Source organism: Lagopus leucura, unplaced genomic scaffold (assembly GCF_019238085.1).
Source record: "Lagopus leucura isolate 7727_CA_CO unplaced genomic scaffold, USGS_WTPT01 Super-Scaffold_100002, whole genome shotgun sequence".
Classification (NCBI taxonomy): domain Eukaryota; kingdom Metazoa; phylum Chordata; class Aves; order Galliformes; family Phasianidae; genus Lagopus; species Lagopus leucura.
Window position 1 is genome coordinate 9,812,240 of NW_024962263.1, and position 22,744 is coordinate 9,834,983.

The 22,744-nt window shown below is 42.1% G+C and overlaps 1 protein-coding gene across 1 annotated transcript in view; it reads left to right on the plus strand.

Annotated features, from left to right (window-relative positions):
* The window catches only part of F13A1 (coagulation factor XIII A chain), a 131,717-nt gene that overhangs the window by 20,301 nt on the left and 88,672 nt on the right, over positions 1-22,744 (plus strand). Inside the window, exon 4 of the mRNA XM_042870183.1 lies at positions 17,633-17,843. The gene's annotated coding sequence lies outside the window, so the exon portion shown is untranslated. The remainder of the gene's footprint in view (positions 1-17,632; positions 17,844-22,744) is intronic.

Below are 22,744 nucleotides of genomic sequence, written 5' to 3' on the forward strand. Positions count from 1 at the left end.
AGTCTCTTCCAGGGGGAAGCCTGGTGCTGGCACAGGCTGGGGAATCGCTCTCTCTGTGCTTTGTTGGGCAGATCAGTCTTCTGTCCCAAAGCCAAATGTTGCCAAATGTAGGGCTTTCTGTCAGTCTCTGTGCGGAGTCACATGTTGTACCTTGTGCTTTGTAGCCTGTGTGCCACTCACAGCAGCAGCGAAGCTGGCTTTTGGTCACCTCTCTTCCCTTGTAGAGCCTTGCAAGAGCATGAACACTGGGAATAGGTGTTTGTTGCCTTTGGTGGGCTTGTTGCTGTTTCCAGTGCCCCAGCATGACTTCAGAATGTTGTCGCCAGTGGCTACCAGATGCATCATCCCCCCCATCTCTAACTGCCCTAATTGCTCCTGACTTTTCCAGCCTGAGTAAGAGTTTTGTGTCAGGGTTTACAACGTAAAAAGAAACAGTGACAGTAGGTTGTCCCTGTTTGCCGAGTAAATGATGAGATCGCTCTGCGGTTTGGATTTGTTTCTCTTTGTTTTTTTTTCTGTTATTTACAGACACTTCAGTGCAACATTCCGTAGCCCACCTCTGCTTAGCAGGAGGCTTATGATTTCCTTGGTAAAATTGCTTCCCACTGAATTTTAGTTATTCTTCTGTTTAGCTATTTTCCTGTGATTTGTATGAAACAAAGTCCATGTGTGGATGTGTTTACTAAAAAAAGAAAAAAAATTCCAAGTCATAACAAATTGATCTTCATCAGGTGTTTCTGACTGAACCATGGGTCCATCCCAATTAGTCAGTACAGATGGTTCCTCCTGCATCCCATCCTACTTCTTCTCCATCTTATCTAGTCTTTCTAGATATCCATATATCTAGTCTTTCTTGGTAGATGAAAAAGTTAATATGAGCCAGCAGTGTTCTCTTGCAGTTGGGAAAGCAAATGGTATTCTGGGCTCCATCAGAAGAGGGGACGGAGGGGATTGTCCCACTCTACTTTGCAGTTGTGATTCCCCATCTGGAGTACTGCATCCAGATCTGCGGCCGCCAATACAAGAAAGACAGAGAGTCCAGAAGAGGGTCACAGAGATTATCAGAGGGCTGGAGCACCTCCCCTACAAAGACAGGCTGAGCAAGCTGGGCTTGTTCAGCCTGGAGAAGTGAAGTCTGTGGGTCGACCTCATTGCAGCCTTCCAGTACCTAAAGGGAGCCTACAGACAGGAGGGGAGCCAACTCTTGACAAGGGTAGATAATGGCAGGACAAGAGGAAATGGTTTTATATTGAAAGAGGGAAGATTTAGGCTGGATATAAGGGGAAGTTCTTTACCAAGAGAGTGGTGAGGTGCTGGAACAAACTGCCCAGAGAGGCTGAGGATGTCCCATCCCTGCAGGTGTTCAAAGCCAGGTTGGATGGGATCCTGGGCAACCTCGTCTAGTATCAGATGTGGAGGTTTGTGGCCCTGCATGTGGCAGGGCGGCTGGAGCTTGATGGTCCTTGATGTCCCTTCTAGCCTAAGCCATTCTATGGGTCTATGACTTTTTCCATGAAAATAACAATGACTGAGTTATAGCATAGAATCATAGAATGGCCTGGGTTGAAAAGAACTATAATGATCACCTAGTTTCAACCCTCCTGCCATGGGCAGGGTCACCAACCACCAGACCAGGCTGCCCAGAGCCACATACAGCCTGGCCTTGAATGCCTCCAGGGATGGGGCATCCACAACCTCCCTGGGCAACCTGTTCCAGTGCTTCACCACCCTCTGTGTGAAAAACTTCCTAATATCTAACCTAAACCTCCCTGTCTCAGTTTAAAATCATTCCCCCTTGTCCTATCACTATCCACCCTCGTAAACAGCCATTCCCACTCCTGTTTATAAGCTCTCTTCAAGCACTGAAAGGCCACAATGAGGTCTCCCCCGAGCCTTCTCTTTTCCAGGCTAAACAAGCCCAGTTCCCTCAACGTTTCCTCAAAGGAGAGGTGCTCCAGCTCTCTGATCATCTCAATGGCCCTTCTTTGGACCCATTCCAAGAGCTCCACATCCTTCCTGTACTGGGGGCCCCAGGCCTGGATGCGGTACTGCAGATGGGGCCTCATAAGAGCTGAGTACAGAGGGACGATCACCTCCCTCTCCCTGCTGACCACCCTTTTTTAATGCAGCCCAGAACATGGTTGGCCTTCTGGGCTGCAAGCATACACTGCTGGCTCATGTCCAGCTTCTTCTCTACCAGGACCCCCAAGTCCTTCTCTGCAGGGCTGCTCTCAGGGGGTTCTTCACCCAGTCTGTATAAACTCTTGGGATTGCCCTGGCCCAAGTGCAACACCTTGCACTTGGCCTTGTTGAACCTCATTAGGTTTACATGGCTCCCCCTTCTCCAGCCTCTCCAGGACCCTCTGATGGCTTTGCTCTCCTCCAATGTATCAACCATACTGCTTTGCTTGATGTTGTCTTGCTCTCGGTGCCATCATCTGTGTCCTTGATAAAGATGTTGAAGAGCACCAGTCTACTGTTCTAAGCAATAGTATCCAAGTTGTCACAATTGTGTGGGATTTAATGTTCCTGGATGGTACTTGCCATTAGTCCAAACATTCATGAGTGAAGGTAACTGTTAAAATCTCCCTGAACCTTAGGTGGGGCCCAAACGACTTATTTTGAGCTGCTAATAGAGTCATTTGAACTTGTAACAGAGATCTGACTGCAAAGCAAAGCCAGTGGGGAAAACAGGTGATGTAGGTTTTTGCCCTGAGCAGCAGCAGCCTGCCAAGGGCACAGCAGAGCGGTCACATCTTCATCGCTTGCTCTCTCTCTGCCAGTGCCTAGGGAAATCAGGTCTGTTGCTGCTGCCAGGGCAGAGTTCAGGATGTGCGACTCTGGGCCAGTTGCTTGCGGCAGTCCCTGCTCCTGCCTGGCAATTTCCTTTCTGGCAGCAGGCTTTACCTGAGATGATGCACAGCCATGATTTAAAGGGCTGCTTTTTTCCTGGTGAACACTGAGATGTTCTTTCCTAACAGTGGTGGCCTGTTCAAATCCTGCAAGATTTGCAGCCTGTATGAGCATGAGTAGAATCTCTGCTATGTCCCTGCTTGCCAGTCTGAAGTGTAGTCTGGGTGGAGGCCATAAAGCCTCCCTGTCCTCTGAGATGGATTTTATATCAGTGCCTGGCTTCCCTGGGTGGTTGTGTTTTCTGGCACATGCAGGTATGGATGTTGTCACAACCTTCTATAATACATTTCATAGTAGAAGTAAATTTTGTCATGGTGTATGGATTTGTGTCGTGTGAAGAAATCATTATTGGAACTTGATGTCACCCTAAGACAGGCATCTGAGGTTCCAGAGTCCATGTTGCTTATTTCTAACAAGCTCCTTATTGCTTTGGCCCTTTCTGTCTACTATGATAAATCTCATGAAGTGACTGAGTAAGCAGTTTGACTCCCATGGACCAAATCAGTGTGTCTCCCATGATCTTCCACACATCTGGGACTCTTTAGTTTCTGTAGACAGAACCATCAACAGAGCATGTGCATCAGTTCAGAAGGGCTTTCTAAAGGATCATAGAATGGTTTGTGTTGGAAAGGGCTTCGAAAATCATCTAGTTCCAAACCTCTGCTATGGGCAGTGTTGCCAGCCCCTGAATCAGGCACCAGCTCAGGCTGCCCAGCCTTGAACACCTCCAGGGATGGGGCATCCACAGCTTCTTTGGGCAGCCTGTGCCAGTACCTCACCACTCACTGAGTGAAAAGCCTCCTCCTCACATCTAATCTAAATCTTCTCTCCTTTAGTTTAAAATCATTTCCTCTTGTCCTATCACTATCTACCCATGTAAAAGATTGGTTTTTCTGCTGCATAAGGAGGAAGCTCCCTTTAAGTATTGGAAGGCCACAATGAGGTGTCCCTGGAGCCTTTTCTTCTGTAGGCTGAACAAGCCCAACTCCCTCAGCCTGTCTTCATAGGAGATGTGCTCCAGCTCTCTAATCATCTATGTGGCCTCTTTTGGATGAGTTTTTTTTCATGGTCTTGTTTAATGATTTCTCTCTTCAGCGAGGACTCTTGGCAAATCGGAAATATGACCAAAGCAGAGAGCTAAACTGAGAACTGTGCAGCAAGTGTTATGTTTCAGCTGGAAAGATGTCCTTTTCTGGTAATCCTTGCCCTGTGCCTGCACATTGGTGTAGTTCAGGCTTTAGAAACAGGTGTGGATACTGCAGTATTGATTGATTTCAGGAACAGAACAGAAAGTATTTCCGTGGAGGACTTGAAAGCTAGAAATTATTTTGTGCTTGGCTGTGGGATGGATATTGCACCTTCTTAGAGCAATCGAGCGGGACAGTGACTGCTTTGACACTAACATCTCAGGCAAGACTTGCACATCCCCCTTTTTTTTTACCTCCATGATCAAAAGGGAATATGTTTAACTGTATTGATTCAGATTCTGCTCACTGACACCACAACAGCCATCTGAGAGCACCATAGTGCTTTCCCTGACAGAAAGTGGGGGCAGTGAACCACAGACTGGCAAGTGCAGGGTTGTAGGTGAATTTCTTTGTAGAACTGTAGAATCATGGAATATCCTGAGTTGGAAGGGAAACATAAGGATCATCAGGTCCCGCTGCTGGCTCCACACAGGACCACCCAAAAATCAGATCCTATGTCTGTGACTGTTGTGCAGACACTTCTTGAGGTCCAGCAGCTTGGGGCATTGGGAGCCTGTTCCAGGGTCTAACAACACTCTGGGGAAGAACCTTTTCCTAATATCAAACTTGATGCAGCTCCACATCATTCTCTTGGGTCCTGTTGCTGCCACCAGAAAGAGATCAGAGCCAGCTCCTCCATTCCCCCTCTTGAGAAAGCCAATTGCTAAAGCAAACACGTTAGTGTGAACTGCTCCCTATCTCCACTGTAATAACTTTTGTGTAGCATTTCATCTCTGAAGAGAAAAATCCGAGCCGCAGGAGCTCTGCTTTTGATTGTGGTGAGATTTGAGGTGCAACTGCTTCAAGTTTGTTGTTTTTAAGCATGTAAGCAAGACCTTGTTCAGTTTTACTCCACAGAATTCAGCTCTCTACTTCTGTGTATGGTTAGACGTGCTCCACAGAGGAAAAAGTAAAAAAGGAGGTTTGGAAAAATTCTCCCTGTATTATAATAAAATAATATAATAAAACTTGGAAGAAATGTTTCTAGAGTCTCCAGCTATATGGTTAGCTCCAAGCCCAGCACAAAAGCCGTATCTTCCACTGGAACAGTGTGAAAAGTATTCATTTACTGTTCATTCAGTATGCAGTGAGACAGTGGAAGTTTTTATCCACGTGCACATTTTTTTTATGGGAAAAGAAGAATATTTGATTTGTTACTTTTCAAAATTTCGGATTAAGATACACAAGATAGTGTCATGCGTATTCTGCAAGTGTTTTAAGGAAGGGATCAGTATCTGGGCCAAGATGGCTTCGTGAGAGAGGGGATGCCTCCTCTGGAAAAGCCTGTGTATTTCTGATGGATGTACCCCATGTCCACAAACACTCTGGAGTGCAATGGATGAAAACCTGGATGATCCTGGGAGTGGACTAGATGACTGTGTCAGGAAAGAGGCTTTGGTACCTGGTAGCCAAACTTAAAGTGAGAACACTGCTTAAAATGGAAATCAAATGTTTTTCAAAATGCATATTCCTGGCAAATAAGTTGAAATTTATTGCCTTATTGCAGAGCAAGGCATTCACAGTGATTCTAAGGCAGTTACCATTGGCTTTTAAGCACTGCGACTGCCACTCTGTTGCCTTATAGCAGCAGGAATGAACCATCGAATGATGAAAACTGAATGTAAAAGTTGACGTACATCTATTGTGAATCATCTGCTACAGAATTGCAAATAAAACAGTATTTTTAATTTGCTGCCTAGGGCTATTTTAGTATACCATGTAAGAGTTATGTCCACAAGGGAGAGAAGCTAGAGTAACTTGGGCTGTAGGCTTGATAATATGTAATTATACTTTTTTTCTGGTGTGACAGCAGGAGGTGGCTGGGTCAATATTCAGCATAGGTAACCATTTGTATGTCTATGCACTAACAGCTAAATGTTTAAAAGTGTCTGATCTAAATTTGGCTGTTCAAACCCCTGATTTGTCCTCCTATCCTTTTACTCTGCTCTGTGTGTGTTCACATTAAGACATTTGTCAACACTGCATTTTCCCACTTTGGACTTCTCATTTTAGTCAAGATGAATGGTGCCTTTTCATTTCCTTTTTGCTCCCTCTGCCCCTTGACTTTACTTAATATACATCCTCTGAACCCAGCACTGAATACAGACTTTCATCAGGGGCCTGGTCTATCTTACAGGGAGAGAACTAGGTTCTGCAGGCTGCCTGAAAATGAGTTTTTTGTTTTGGTTGTTTGCTCCCTGTGGTCATTTGATTTCTTAAGACTGACTTTAATTCTGAACTGAGCAGCATCTTCCTTGACAAGTAGCCTCACAAGTTCAAAGCAACATGCTACAGACTAGCACTGGTATGGAGATCAGCATCTGGCAAGACCGGCTCAGTCTGTAGAAGAATAGCAAGAAAAGCGTATGCACAACCATAAGGCCATTTATCTTGCTAGCAGTTCTCCTATATGCTCGCTCAAGCTTATTGTGACGTGCCCTGGGGTCTCAGCCTAATAGCAGAAACGTTAAACCTTGGCATTAAGGGAATGGACTATCTTGGTTGGAAGGGTACCCAAGTGGTTTTATTATTTTCCCTCATGATATTTATGGTGAAGCAGCTGTAGATTTCTAGGAATGCATCGTATTTCATTTTCTTCTGAGAGTTCTCTGTTATGAGAAATGCTGATGTGAAGAAGCTGAAATTTGCAGAAATAGGCAAACAGTAAATTTCTCTGAAATGTTTCCGTTCCGTTTTTTTTCCCAAATGTTATAGGCATCTAGAATCTCACATTGTTATGGGAAATAAGGTGAAAACAAAGTTGAAGATCAGTTTTATCTTTCGGCAAGTAATACATTTGCATGGGGCTGAAGTGTCTAGGCAGAACTCAATCTCCTATCAACTAGGGTTCTTAGTCGGGAACAGAGATACTTCCTTTAAATGCATTAAGAGAAGAGGAACAGCTGGGAGATGTTCATATAGTTCCTTCAGAATATTCTAGTAGGTATGAAATTCTCTTAAGAGGATCAAGTCTTGCTCCTGTTTTGTTAGAAAGAGGAGAAACTGGTATTTAGTGTCCCAGATGAGTACCTCCCCTGCTGGAACTACTGGCAAAAAGCCAAAGACTTCCCCTCCATCCCTTCTGATGTGGTGTGAAGTACACATGTGAAAAGTTCTCCTTTCTCATTTTTGGATTCCTACAGCTTGGATTCAAATGTGAAGTCTCATCCAAATTGATCCTGTCCGCGTTTCTCCTGAAATTCAAAGTCTATTTGAAGTGGATTTTCCCAGTTTGAATACTGCTTCCTCAAGCAGCTGACACAACCCATTTCAACACAGCTCCTTGCAGGGTAGCTGAGCCCTGAGGGGGTGACAGAGAGGGAATGAGCCAGAGCTGCCTTAGAAAACTGTAGTTCTGCACTGCTGCCACGTCAGCTCTGAGCTTTACAAACAAAATGGAAATGAATCAGAACATGAATCAAAGTTAAGATGTTCCTGATGCTGGTGGAAGAGGCAAGGCAGAGGCCTGTGGTGGTGGATTGGTGATGTGAGATTTTGTGTTTCATTGGTGTCCATCTACTCTTTTTAAGCATTCATAGCAGAATTTTTTTCCCTGTCTGTGTGACTCTTTCCAAATACTTATTTCAGGTACTACATCTATGTGGGCTTTTGCAAATCTGTAAGAACTCTCTCTGTTCCTCTGGAGAGAAGCCAGCTTTGACCCAGCAGCTGTTTAGCCACATTAGCCTGTTGAAAACCTGGCCTGATCTCTCTGGCAGGATTTAAAAGCTCTTGCTCAGGTTTTGCTAGCTGGCTTTCCATTATAAGAGTGGATTCCTGTGCAGATGGATCAAAATAGAGGCAGACTGAGCTTGCAGTTACTTGCAAAGTAAGGCTGACTTTATCCTGTGAATTTGCAGTATGAAATCCAACAAACTTAAATAGCATGCCATCCTTCATTGCTTATCCTGTTCTGGGGAGCCACTACCTTTTCTGAATATGAAGCATCAGGAGAAAACACCAAAGGGGAAACCAAGCAACATACTCAGTGTCTTCATATTCCATTTTGTGCTGGAACTGTTCCCTTTACTATCGTGCAAAAGATCAAACAGTTGTGTGCAATTTTAATTTGATCTATCTCATTGCCAGCTGTGTTATGCCAATGTTTCAGTGCTCTGCTGAGTCAGCACTGCCGGAAGCAGCTTGTTCCTTATTGCCTGCTGGCAGGAAACATTGCAGCAGAAGGGTGGACCCCAAGCAGGGTGGCTGTTGGTCACTTGCAATGGGAGATAATGTCCTAAGGGGCATGAAACAACGTGGTTTACTCAGCATGTAAAAAGCCCAAATCTCACGGCATTTTCCTCTAATTGCTAAGTCCACTGCAGAAGAGTAAGACATGTGACACTTAAAAATAGGATATACCCTGAACTATTGCAAATGCCATCTGTTCTCAAAGAAACAACTGGTAGAAAAAAATAACCTTGGGCTGAAACCTTGCATGATGTTGCCATTTAAAGTATGCGGGGTTGGCAATGACAATTTATTTCTTTATATTTTTGGAGGAGTGGAGGGGGTGCTGTCTGATGGTAACTGAAAGAAAACAGAGATATGGAACCAGAGTGCATGTGTTACAGACATGCAGAGAAGACACGTCGTGAAGACCTGTTAAATGGCAAATCTGAAATCACAGCAACACTGTAAGGGACCCACGTACTTCTTAAAATCAGCTCACGCAGATGACTGCAGTAATGTGTCTGCTCACCACCAGATGTTTGCTAAGGAGAATGTCTATATTACTGGTCACAAACAGATAAATTAGAAGAAAATTGTATCTTTAAAGAAGTACCAGTTGGGCTCATTTCCCTGATGATTGACATGCCTCCCTCACCCTTTCTGAATGGTGAAGATCAACCTAGCCTCCCAGTGAAAAGCAAGCCAGCAGCCCAGAGAGCCATGACCCCATCTCTTATACTGCTCCCAAACCATGTGCACAACTGCTGGCTGCGTGAGCTCGAGAAATGTCTCTTTGGGCTTTGACTGTTCCCAACTTCAGCTCTGTTTCTCCTGGCACTGTTAACTAGATTGAGGTGTGAGGCCACAGTAGCGCTATAAAGCCTATATGTTGGCAGTCTTATATTGGCCAGAGAACTGAAAATGGGACACCTGCATTTCAGTGGGCTTACTCCTGCTCTGCACTGGTGTGAAAAACAGCAGACTTGTATCCAAGATACATGCCAAGAAACTGCGTAAAGTAAAGGGAATGAATCTCTTGGTGTTTTCTCTAACAGGGTAGTCATGTTCCAAGTGAGTGTCCTAATCCTGTCAGCCTCACTGTTTGTGCTAATCCCAAGTGGAACAGCATTGGTGAGGTAGGAAAAGGGCATTTTAATGAATAGGCTTGATGGTGATATTTCTAGTTCTTTTTACATCTCCCAGCCCAGGAATAGATGCAGTGATGTAACAGTGCTATTTAGAATTTTTTCAAAGCATGTTTTGAGTTTGGTGTCTGTGGGGTTGATAATCTTGCTTGCAAGTGAGTGCACCTAAGGTAAAAGCTGTATGAGTGCATTTTCAGGCTCTGACAGTTGATCTGAATTTGGCTTGCCAAACTTCTGATCTTCTTACTTCAGTCTGAACAGCAGAGGATCAGAGTAGCGCTAATTTGTGTGTAGCCTTTGTGACAAGGAGCTAAGGGATGGGACAAAGTTTCTGTAGTGCAAGGGAGCAGAGAAATAACCTATTTGCCACTGTTTTGTCCTAGTCCCCCCCGAGGTTAAGGTATTTTGGTAATTGCCCCAGGGAATGAATAATTATTTTGTGATGTTGCTACACCACATTCTGACACTCTGGATATGTGTCTTAATTGTCCTACAGCAAATGATTGTGCATTGCCCCACAGAGTGACAAAGCACTGTGGCCTCGAGGGGAAATATGCCTGGAAGCATGAAAAGTGATGTGGCTGACTAGCTCACAGTGGGTGGGAAAACAAACTTCTCATTTCAAAAGTGATAACAAGGACAAAACAAACTCTATCTTATGGGAATATTTTTTTGTTGTTGTAAGTAGTTTCATACTGGAACAGTGCAGTCAGTTTACCTGCCCCAAGAGAGGGGTAGCGTTGAGACCTGTTTAATGTAAAAAGCACCGTTCTTGCAAGCCTAGAACCTAGAAATATGAGCTGTGTTGCATATGAATCAATTTTAGTCAACACTTTAATAATCTATCAATATCTCAAAAACAATCTGCTTTTGTCTACCTGCTTTTCTGTCTCTTGACAATGATGGTCTTGATCTTCCATGGCAGAAGTTCAGGATCTCTGTGAAGTTGAAGTAAAATCTTCTGTGTTCTGATATGTCAGCTCAACCTAATTTCTTTCCAGCTGTCAAGCTTAATGCATTTTTAAGGCATGCTCCTACTTTAACGTACAGCTGAAGTTGTGAGACATGAATATATAAAAGTACATGTATGTTTACTGTACACATAATCTGTTCTTGAAAGACCTGGATTGGAAAAGTCTGCCACCTCCTTAATTTGGTAGAAGTTCAGCTCTGCTCCCAGGATAGATCTAATCAAGAAATGTATAGCTGTATGGGTCTTTACAAGGGGTTAAAAGAAAACTTTGATTTTAGGCAGCATTAATTTTTGGACTAAAATGTATGAGTTGGCTCAGAGTACATTCCCATCGCGAGTTTATATTTTGTATCCTATTACATTCTTCTCTGTGACTTCCACCTCATGTTAGCTATGCTGCCTAATATTTAAACAAGTTCATTAGTTACATCCGTGCTTTAAAAATATAAACTGTATTTTTCAGGCTATGGACCAACATGTTATAAAACCATCTGTGATATCAGTTGCTCAACTTATGCTCTCAGAAGAGCCTGTTTTACTCAAGGCAACTGCTCTGCACTTAGAGAAAAATTAAGATGGTCATTAAGTACCTCAATTCACTTTTGGATATTCCAGCGAGACTCCATTGTTACAGCTTTTATTGTACCTAACCCCGTAGGCTCGTTGTGAAAGTGGCAGGGTTATGTGCTCCTGTCATTCCTTCCAGTTATTCATGTGCCCCAGTGTGGAGTTAGGTAACTTCAAACGCATAACCTTGAAAGCAGGTGATGAAAGTGGTGAATGAAAACTAAATGAAATTCCATAACCTGAGGCTTAGGCAAAATGTCCCTTCAGGTTAATATGATTGCCCAGGGAGGTTTCTTTTTCTTGAGTGTATTTCAGACATGCTTCTCCAGCTCTCAGCTCTGCTTGGCTGACCATTTTCAGCCCATCCTTCCTGTTCTGTACATAAATAAGTTAAACTGTTAGATATCAAATTAGGAATTTTCTTCTGCTACCAGAATGGTCTCTAAAGAGAGTAAGAATACTTCTAAGAAGAAAAAAAATATGTCTTTCTGGGTTGAATTTTGTAAACCATGCTGAAATTGCCATGCTGGGGGTTAACTAAAATTGTAGCTCTGTAAAATCCAGCACAGCTTACATAAAAGTGACCTTCTGTACTGCAGGAACACTTTGAATTGGAACGTTAAGGGTGATGAATCTTAGTTATGGAACTTTTCTCAATTTTAGGTATTTGATGAGTATTCCATGTCATGCAGGAGCAACAAAGGACTCCTTAAAGCAGCAACACTGAATAGTGCCAACTTGAGGCCAAAAATCTTTCATGCTTCCTCATTCCTTGTTCAACATGTGAGTTGTCTGCCATCAGCCACTGCGAGTGGTAGACAAGTAGGTATGTTTTGTGCAGAGAGGAGGGAAAAAACAATGCAGCTAGGCTGTGAGCTCTTTAGGGTAATCTGTGAATGTACCTCTTGGCTAACGCAGCCCTCCGTTCACATTCTTCAACTGTGTTGTTTTTAGTGTCCAGAATGAGACAACTTTGGATTTGTTCAGGAAATTCAAGCGGTTTTGTAGCCTGCTTGGAGCAAAAGCTGTTGAAGCAGTGCAAATATGCTACAGTAGTTCCAGCAATACTGCAGACTGTGTAGAAATCTGGAACCATGCAGATGTACAGAGCCAGCGGGTGTAGAACTCACAGTGTATGCCCCACGTTCTCTATAGATAGATACTTCTGGGACAGCTTTATCCTCTGTCCAGGCTTCCGAGTACGTGAGCATGAATAGCCCCGGCCATCCACTATCAGTTTGTTTTCTCCTGTTTTAACTGCTGCAATAAAAATTAGTCAGTTACCACTGATCTTGAACTAAGACTGACCATAAAGACCTATAGACGTAATTCTTATTTGAACGTTTTTTCTATTCATTTGATGTGTTCCAGTCAACTTTGCAAGAAGGCTACAATTGGTTTTGACGTACAAAAGAATAAGAAGCTGACTGTCAGGGTACTGAATCATTTATGACCATAAATTTAATTACGGAACAGGTGACCACAGTACTCACCATTTCTTTAATGCACTTTGAGCAAAACAGTGTCTGAGAGTACATCCATATCAATTAGAGCTGACAGCCTCAGTTTCCCTGGCCACACTCTGAGAGCTATTTAATTTCCCAGTGCTTCATGTCCAACCCAACCATGTGGACCATTGTCAGTAAGGAGTTAGAGTTTGCAGCAGTCTGTGTATGTGAGTCATTTTGCACCTCCCTGTTAGCATCATAGTCTGTGTCTCTCTTGCAAAGCTGCTGTCAGTCACTCAGAAATGGCTAATTCTACCAGTGAAGCTTCCAACTGCCCAGAACACATCTTCTGTTCTTAAACTTAGCTTCTTGCAATTGTGGAAAATTCTAGTATCTTCATGCAAGCCTGTACTGACCATTACAGCTTGTGTAAGATGTGTTGAAACTTAGGGTACAAACTGTCTGGTCATGTCCATGTTTCGCTGCTCACTTTCTCAACCATCTACTTCCATCAGTTACTTTCTCAGAAGTCCTTATCAAGTTGTGTTTGTCAAGCAAGACTCTAGGCTCACTTCTGTACTTCTTGCTTTTCTAAGAAGTACCCATCTTCATGTAAAATTAATTTGTTTTTAGGTTGAGGTCTGTGTTCTCTGATTCTTTCTTATTTATTTATTTACTCAATTAGTATTTTTTACTGAGTACTCTCTTAGTAGTAGAACACAAAAATTAACATACTGATGTGAAACAGCTGTGTGCCAGGAATGGAATGGTCACTCTCTTCAAATTAGCATGATTGGTTTGTATTTTTGTAGAAGTATAGTTGAAAAATTTGTCAGCCTTGCATCTTTCATTTCTTAAGATGCAAACTGCACTGAAAGCGTTGTCTCCTGCTTCCTTTGAAACTACAATAGCTACAAAGAGCACAATGATGCTATTTGATAGTGTAAATTCTCAGCTACTTTTCTTCAACACAGTCATAAACATTAGCTATGCATTTTCACCAGTGATGAAGAGCCTGCGTGCTGCACTCATAAAAATTTGTACTAGCAGAGGTGACCCACTATCACCACTGCTGAAACACACCTCCCACTACCTCTCTGTGCTCACATCCAGAGTTTGGTCTCCATAAACATTCAGTAAGTGCCAATGAATGTCAGTGGATGCCATTTTTGCCACATGAAGGAATTCAGTGGCACACTTTTGCTTCATCCACACTTCCATGTCAGATGCCATTCTATCAGACTGCCCTTCTGCTGCCATCTGTCACATGGCAACAGCATGGAATGGAATACTGGTAGAAAGGTTTGTTCTCTACTGCCATACACCAACATCTGTGTCTGATGTCATGGGCCAACAGAATAAAATATGAGGTATTACTTCTGAAGCAGCCCTCATACATTTATTTTGTTTTGCTTTCTGTCACTTTAAAAATTCGCATTTCGTAGTAGGTTCTGAGATTATCACGTGTGTGTATCAGCATCCATAGTAAGATGCAACTGCCTCTAACACAACTTTATCTGTGGCATAGTTGGGATTTTCAGATTTTGGTGGTGTAGCTTGTGGCTGAGTTACCAAGATAGCAGATTTCTTTGGAGTGGAGATACGCTACAAGGTGCTGTGCTCGGTTGATGAGCTCTCTTGTTTTATGACCATGTGGGCACAAAGCATAACAGAAATTAAAAAGGTAAGGGAAAGATTTCCTCCTTCCCTTACTGAGAGACTGCGGTGAAGTTGGCTGGTGCAGTTGCTCCCACAACTTCTGTAGTCATTCTTTAGGCATATGCATATCAGTGATTCTGTAATTCTTAATAACATTCTGAAATTCATTGCCAATATCATGCTAGTCATGAAACAACTGTTTTGAACTGTGTAATATTCTGCACACTGAGAGAAAAGGAATTGAATCAGAACTCTCCTTGTATTAAGTGCTGAAGTTGCCCAAGGTTCACAGAAGCAAATGAGAAACTAAAAGTATTCCCTTGCTAAAGGGAATTAAAAAATCAAGGAGTGCTAGGACTCAGCTCATACTCAGGTATGCTTTTCCAAAACGTATAGTAGTTGTTTCAGCCAAAGTGTATAGTAGAAAAGCAGATTATGGACAAAAAATACTAATTTTTCAATCAAAACTTATTTTCTAGTAAAAGTCGATTTCCTTGAAATTTAGGGTTTTTTATACAAATATCTTCTATTAAAATTAAAAAAAAAAAGTGTACAAAATACTTTTTCTCTAGTTATTTCTGCTCATCTTTTTCCTTTCCAAATCTGAATGAGGGGAATTATGTGCTCTGATGAAGAGTTGCGAATAGGACACTAGGATGAGATTGAATATGGTGTGGAAGCCCATCTCAGTAAAAGCGTAAGAAAAAATATATTACACTCAGCTCCTAGCCAGAAGATAATGTCTTTGTGTCTTTGCAGAGAACCCCTTTTTCAGCCTGTATCCTACAGTTTCAGATGTTAATAATGACTCTTCCATATTTCTGGCCAAGAAGGGGAAACATTAATTTTCTTACAGAGAACACACAGCAGTGACTGTAAATTACACGACACGCTGGAAGCACAGCAGGAGGTGTTTCCTTCCTTGGACAGTTTAATACTGGGCCTGCATCCCATAATGTATTACCCATATTTAATTTGCATTTTGAGTAATATCATTGTGTCAAATAACAGTGGTGTGGAAGGTATAGAGCAGTTCCTCCTGGACTGAGGGCTGGCAGGAGCTCAGGTCTGTGCTGGTGAGCCATCCTCTCTGGGCCGTTGCTTGTTCTCTGTAAGAGCAGTGAGATCTAATGTTCAGGCTGAAATTTTCCAAGTCTTCCTAGAGATTTACCTGATGTTTTTAATGGGGTTTACAAGGATTAAATCCCCCTCAGCCTTGAAAATATGTACTCCGTTGTCTCCTTTTACTCAGGGCTGTGTCAGAAATTTTGAGAAGTTTCTTTTGCTTAACCTGATAACCTGAGGCTATCGTTTAGTGTGTGAGATGTTATCATTAGCAGTTCAATGCTTGTTCTAAATAATCATAGTATCAGATCAAACATTCTGATGAGGCCCTTGGCCAGACCTCCTGGCTTCTGTCTAGGGGGAGAATGGCATGTTCAGCTGTGATGTCTGTTTTACTAGATATTCTTTTAGCAATTGTGTTTCACCTAGCAGTAGTGAACTGCAATAACTCTTAATTAATTGGGACAAATAAGATATTTGCATAATGAGAATATACTCAACTGAATCCAAGTCATTAAGTGGTGCTTAAGCACATATTATGAGGGCTGCTTGAAAATTAATGCCTCCTATTGTGCTGGCCCATGACATCAGAGGCAGATGTTGGTGGTATGGAAGTAGAAGTTGAACCTTCCCACCAGTATTTCATCACATTTTGTTGCCATGCAACAGGTGGTAGTAGAGAGACAGTCTGACAAAATGGTGTCTGACATGGAAGTGTGTATGAAGCAAAGGGGTAGAATTAAATTCTTCCATGCAGCAAAAATGGCAACCACTGACATTCGTCAATGCTTGCTGAATACTTATGAAGACTGAACAGTGGATGTGAACACAGAAGGGCAGTGCGTGGTATGTTTCAGCAGTGGAGACAGTGCTGTGAAAAACAAGCCACGTTCTAGATGGCTGTACACACCAGTCATACCATGAAATGAGGAGCGTCTTGATGGGCTTATCCTCAAAAATCAGTTGATTACAGCCAGGGAACTTTGTATTGGCTTCAACATGTTGGAAACAATGGTGACAGTGTTGGAATGTTGCAAAGTTTGTGCCGAGTAGCCCCATGAATGCTCACAGAGAGCAGAAACAACGCTGTGTGCAAGTTTGTCAAGAGCTGTTGAACCAATACAAGACTAAAGATGACATTTTCGTGGATCACAGCAGTACCAGTGATGAGTTGTTATGTCATCACTACAAGCCAGAGTCAAAACAGCAGTCCATGGAATGGCAATGAGTGAATTCTGCACTGAAAAAATGGTTCAAGGAATGGCCCTCAGAGAGTAAAGAGATGTGCACTGTCTTTTGGAAGTAGAAAAGCAGTGATCCTTCCGGATTTCCTGGGACCCCAACATACTATCAACTCTGACCAGTACAGTGATGCTTTCCAAGCTGAAGGCTCAAACTTCTAGAGTCAGGCCAGAGGAGAAAACAACTTTTCTCTTGCAACATAACACTGGGCTCCATACCAATGTGAAGACCATGGAGCACATTGCCAGTCTTGGCTGGACTGTCCCATCACACCCACTGTATAGTGTGGATTTGGTGCCTTCTGACTTCCATCTGTTCTGGCCGATGAAAGATGGACTGCATGGGCAACATTTTCCTAGCAATGACATCACCATAGCAGCTGTGATACAGTGGGTTGCCTCTGCAGGTGCAAGTTTTTATGAGCACACCATACAGGCTCTTGTTCTTACTGGTGAAAATGTATAGCTGATGGTGGTGACTGTGTTGAAAAAATAGTTTTTTGTAGCTGAGAATTTGCTCTATCAAACAGTATCATGGTGCTCTTTGTGGCTTTTGTAGTTTCCATGGAAATAAATAGGAGGCATTACTTTCAGAGAGACCTATGTATATATTATTGGAAACTTCCATGTAAGTATTAAATGAAGATGCATAGAAGCAAGTGTAAATTTTACTTGTTTATTATTATTCTTTTTGTTCTGTTGTTTCTGCTTTATTTGTTATTATTTTGTTCTACATTCCGTTATCACCTAGCAACTGCTTAGACAAAGTTTTTTAATATCTTTCTTTTTTACAGCTGCTAAAATGGAATAATTAAGTGTTCATCAAGGTGATTCTGTTCAGAGTATTTTAGTTTATTGTTATTAGCAGGCAAAATACATCTTTTTTCATGTACTATTTTACGTGTAGCGTCTTCCTCCACGTGTGGCTCTTCTGAAAATTCTTACAAAAGCTGTAAAATTGTAGTGTCTCTGATCTCAGACGCCTGATTACTATTGGTATAAGCTCAAGCAGCATGCAAATGAAGCAGAAGGATAGGTGCTGCCCCGTGTTCAGACTATGGAACCAAAATCCAGCTTTTTACCGGGTGGGAGGGTGGGAACCTCAGTGCATGTGGAAATAGGCACCAGAGAGTTGAGTTTTGGGGAAAAAAGCCCTCAGAGAAGTGGAGCAGATACTGAAGCATTCTGTATTTTCTTGCAGAACAGCTACAAAGGTTGGGACCTTCCCCACAGGTACTTGTGCATTTTCAGGAGCTCAGCACCGTGCCAAAACCTTGGGGACTGGGAGAACGACTGAAAGATGAACTCAACGCTGTTACTGTTACTGGTTTGACTCCCATCTGAACTCTGCCAACGAAAGCTATATCATCCTGACAAGAAATCAGCTGCTGCCTGAAACCTCTGACTTTGAGGTAAGGACAAACCCACAAGCTCACACTGGTAAGAATAGGACTGGTGTGTAATCACGGTGTGTAATCACAGTGTGTGACAAAACAGAGTCAAAAAAAGGTTACTGCAAAAAGTCTGACTTTGTCCAGACCTGTGATGTCTCTCAAGCATGAAAATTGCTAGCAAGATAACAAGTACTTTTGGTCACAAATACTTTCTCATTGACATTTAGGATCACATGCATTGATTGACCATGAATGAGAACTATGAGACATGGTTTAGAAGATTATATGCACACTTAGAGGAAAAGAATCATAGAATATTAAGGTTGGAAAAAATCTCTAAGATCATCTAGTCTAGATGGTTATCCACCTACCACCAACATTGCTCACTAAACCACATCCCTAAGTACTACATCTACCCTTTTCTTGAACACTTCAAGGGTGGTGACTCCACCACTTCCCTGGGCAGTCTGTTCTAGTGTTCACCCTTTCTGAAAGGAAATTCTTCCTAATATCCAACCTGAACCTCCTCTAGTGTAACTCAAGGCCAGTCCCTCTCATCCTCTTGCTTGTTACGTGGGAGAAGAGGTTGACCCCCACCTTGCCACTTCCTCCTTTCAGGCAATTATAGAGAAGTGCAAGGTCTCTCCTTGGCGTCCTCTTCTCCAGACTAAAAAATCTCAATTCACTTAGCCACTCCTCGTAAGACTTGTGTTCAGCTGCTCTAGAGTCTCTTCCACCTTAGCTTCATTTTGAAGCCACGTGTCTACAGCTCTCTGTCACTATGAAACATCTGTCGCATTTGGTTAATCTTACTGAATGAGGTAGCCTTTATACCGCCCTTGAAAGATATTGGTCTGGCTTTGCAAAGAGAGAAATTGGTAGCTTTGATAGGTGGATTCAATTGTTTCATCCTGCTATGTCATTGAGGGCTTGTAAGTACCTACCCTTCTTTTACATGGTTCTGACACAAGAGGGGAATAAAAAAGATATATCAAACATCCTTGTGGCTGTCAAAACAGAGGTCGGTAATGTCTCTAATTTTATTTTTTTTGACATAATGCTATAAAGCCACCCCCAGCTTCAAAAGTAAAAAACAAACAACAAAACAAAACAAACACAAAGAATCCCTAGTACTGATTGGTGCTTTGCCATTTGTCTCCCTGCAGGTCAGGCTGGGTTTCCCTGAGGTCTTGGAGGTTGTGTGCAGAATGATTTTCCCAGCCTTGCTGCAGTGTGGTGGCTCAGCTGGCAGAGCATCCTGTTGCCATGGGGCAGCAAGCCAGGTCTGGGGATTTTCACACATATGTCTCCCTTCTCAGCCTGCACATTCATTTATACATGGAACCATGGCCAAGTGCTGCACAGCAGATGAATGTGGGGCTTTCTGGGAGGTGGTGGAGGAAGCTGAGGCATGGGTCTGTGTGCCTGCCAAAAGGCTGAGCTTCTCAGAGGGTTAGATTCTACACCTGTGGCTAATTAATTAATGAGGCCAATAAATGAATGACTTCCAACACTGCTGTTCCTGCTATGCTGTGAGAAACAGTGGCTGGTTTCCTGTATTACCTTGTTTTTTCCACATTGTAATCTCTCTGCTGTGCTGCTCATACTAGGGACAGTGGTACGAGCACTGCTGGTAGTCAGTCTCCCAGTTAGCTGTGTTGTAAATGTAGTGTGGAGAGAAGTTTTTCTGAACACCTTAACTTCTTCCTGGGCAGGCTCCCTAAAATTGGGGAATTTATCTTGCTTAGCACATTCAGAATGTGGCACATAGCTTGAAACGGAAACTCCTATTTCTCCTTGACTGGAAATCTCTTTAAAATCTCAGCACACCCACACACTGAAGGTCGGGCTCATTTGATGCATACCCAAGATCTCCCTGGGTGGTACAACACATTGCTGCATCTGCACAGTTTTTCTTTTAATCTGCTGTGCTGGACTTTTTGGCAGTGAGGCTATTGCAGTCACTCAGAAACACTTTATTTCTTTGAGAAACAGATAAAGGGTGAATTCTAAAAAAGGACATACTCCTTCTAAACAAGCATTGGGTTTGAGTCTTACTGTGAATTTGTAGCCTTTGCTGAAGACTGTTGATAAAGTCAGACATATGAAGAGAGAGCTTTCTCTGTATGAAAAACACAAGCTATCTTCTAAATCAAATATGGAAAGCCTCAAATCCTTTTTAATTCCCATTTTGGTTATTCAGCCTACTTAAAAAAAAAAAATATGATGTAATGCTGAAATACAGTAAAGGCAAATTATTTTGTAGCCACAATAACGAAGGACACTTTGCACTGTAATAATGTGATGATCTCTACTTAGTGGCATCGGTACCTTCAGGGCTGCTATCCCCTCTCTTAATAATACCTTCAAGAAATGGGTGCAGTACAAGTGAATGCCATCATTTTGGGAAATTTCTTAGTAATATTCTTTGCTGGAGAAAAATGATCTTAGCACCTGATGTTCTGACTCACGCTCATGGCTTAGTTCTCCTTAATTCCACCTCTATGTTGATGTCTCTTTTGACACTGTTATCTGAGATAAATATGTTACAGAAGAGAGAAAAGGAAAATGCTAAGTGAAAATGGATAAAGTTCTTAAAACGAGAAAATAATGGAGAAAAGAGTTGTAGAGTACAGAAATGAACAGAGTGAATTCACCCTGTGTAAAAAAGAGGCTTTATGTGGTACCCAGGGTCCAGAAGACTGACCACATGTCAACTTTTCTCCCTTGGTCCTTTGCAAGTCAGAATGAAGTTGGCCAGTGAATGACAGACTTAAAAGGAGCCAACTAAAATGAAGTTTAAACAAAAAGTGGTTTTGAAAAGAGCATTTTCTTTCCTTCATATTAGGATCTGTATCCAGAACTACTTCAGGTCAAACCACTCACAAATCCAGCTCTCATTCTCAAGGCGTCTAATTACTAGAAATTGGTGATGTCAATTTCTACAGTTTGAAACTTTCTTGAAACCTGAGGCATTCCAAGGTCTCTGATTTAATCCTTTCCAAGAATCTCACTGTATTGGCAGTCTTTGAATCCTGTTTGTACTTAGAACTGATCAAATTTTAGGTATGTTGTTACCGAGCAAAGTAATGTAAGACCTGTAGGGCTGAAATACTCATGAGGAAGACCTGCGGGAAAGTTCCTATTCTTCTGTTTTCTCATGTCCTGACTGAGTTCTCTGAAAACCAGCAGATAGCTGCTGCTCTGCAAGTCAAGAAGTCTTGAGTTGGAAATGTGGATAACAATTTTGTCAGAATTTATATTTTCTTCTGAAATATTATTATTGTTTTAAGACTAATTCCATATATTTGGATAACAGAGCTTGTTATTGATAACTTCTTGGTCATCTCTGCTATGAATAGTTTGTATAAAGAGTGCTGACCGTAACTGGAATACAGGTTAAAGTTCTAGGGGATTAAAGTTGCAGTGTTGGATCAGAATGCTTTTGGGACAAGATAAAAACAATGCCCTATGCTTAATCTATAGCACACCTTTGCAATCCCAGTATTATCTCTCCTCTAAAGATAAATAACAATTACTTCTGAAACTCTTGTTTTTCCATGGCAGTACATCTGTAAGAAATGCAAGCCATGGAAGATCTGAATGTATCTTCAAACAATGCCATGCAGCATTGCCCTATGATTAGCCATGACTCAGTCACATCTGGTTTCTAACTCGTGTCTCAGATCTTTTAAAGATCTTGGCATCATAGTGGATGAAGGTTATAAATCATTTTGAGAGGATCATGATTAAAATAGAGAAGTTTTCTCTGAGGAGACAAATTTAAAAACATAAAGTTGATAAACAACAATAAGTAATCTGAATTATCTGAATATCTCGTCTTCTTGCATGAAGAGTAGTCAAGAGCATTTGCTGTTTTTCTAGAGTGGTATATCTAGGTTAGAAAGCAGTCCTAGGTCAATTCTTAGCCTGATGATAATGCACTGAAATCATAATGCTGACCATTTAAGTGCTTCTTCAGACTTCTTTTTTTGAGTATTTCTGGCTTTAATGATAGTAACAGCCACTTGAAGTTCATGTGAGGAAAATATGTCTATGTAATAGGTCAAATTTGAGTTCTCTTTCTAACATCTCGTGTAAATACACCTCAGTCACTGGGTGAATTTACTATTATGACCTGTTAGTGAGAGCTCTGAATTATCCATAAAAATGGTGCTGTTTAAGGCCAGCCTTGAAGAGCTAGGTCCCTGGCTGAGAAAATCGTATTGTTAGTGAAACTGCATCTTTTGGCCTTTTAGTGAAGGCAGTAACAGGCTTCAGAGATTAGGCAAAATATGCAACCTGTCACAACAGGCTGCATTGGTCTTTTTTTCACAGGACATGGTACTTCCAGGAGCAGAAGCAGTCCTTATCCAAAAGATTGACCCCAGTCACATTACGTGTGGGGCAACAGGCTGCTGGTGCTTGTGCAAGGATCAAGTCTCCTTACCTGCATAAGTCCCTCCTCCTGCTCTGTGTGCTACCTGGCTTTTGACCAGCTACCTTTCATAGCGAATCTGTTTGTTTCCCTAGCTCATACTTTTATTGTCAGCAGATTCTAGCAGATTCTTTTTGCTAGAATGTCTGTTTTCACGTCATTGCTTTCCTCCATGTTGTTATAAACTCTCAGCTCTAATGGTGTGCTGCATGTTGAAACCCTCTTACTTCTCTCTGTTAGTTCCAGGTGAAGTTGTGCCATAGGCTTTCATGTTCTTGCACTTACAGAGCAGAACTTTAATTTGGCCCACCTTATGTTAGGGGACTTTTTTTTAGTAATGGCCTACATAGGCAAATTTGCAGAAGTGTTTGACAGGGTGAGGTGAAAACATTTAATGCTCTTTTATGCAGCGTGTTGGACTATAGCTTTAAAAGAAAGAGGAGAGGAGAGGAGAGGAGAGGAGAGGAGAGGAGAGGAGAGG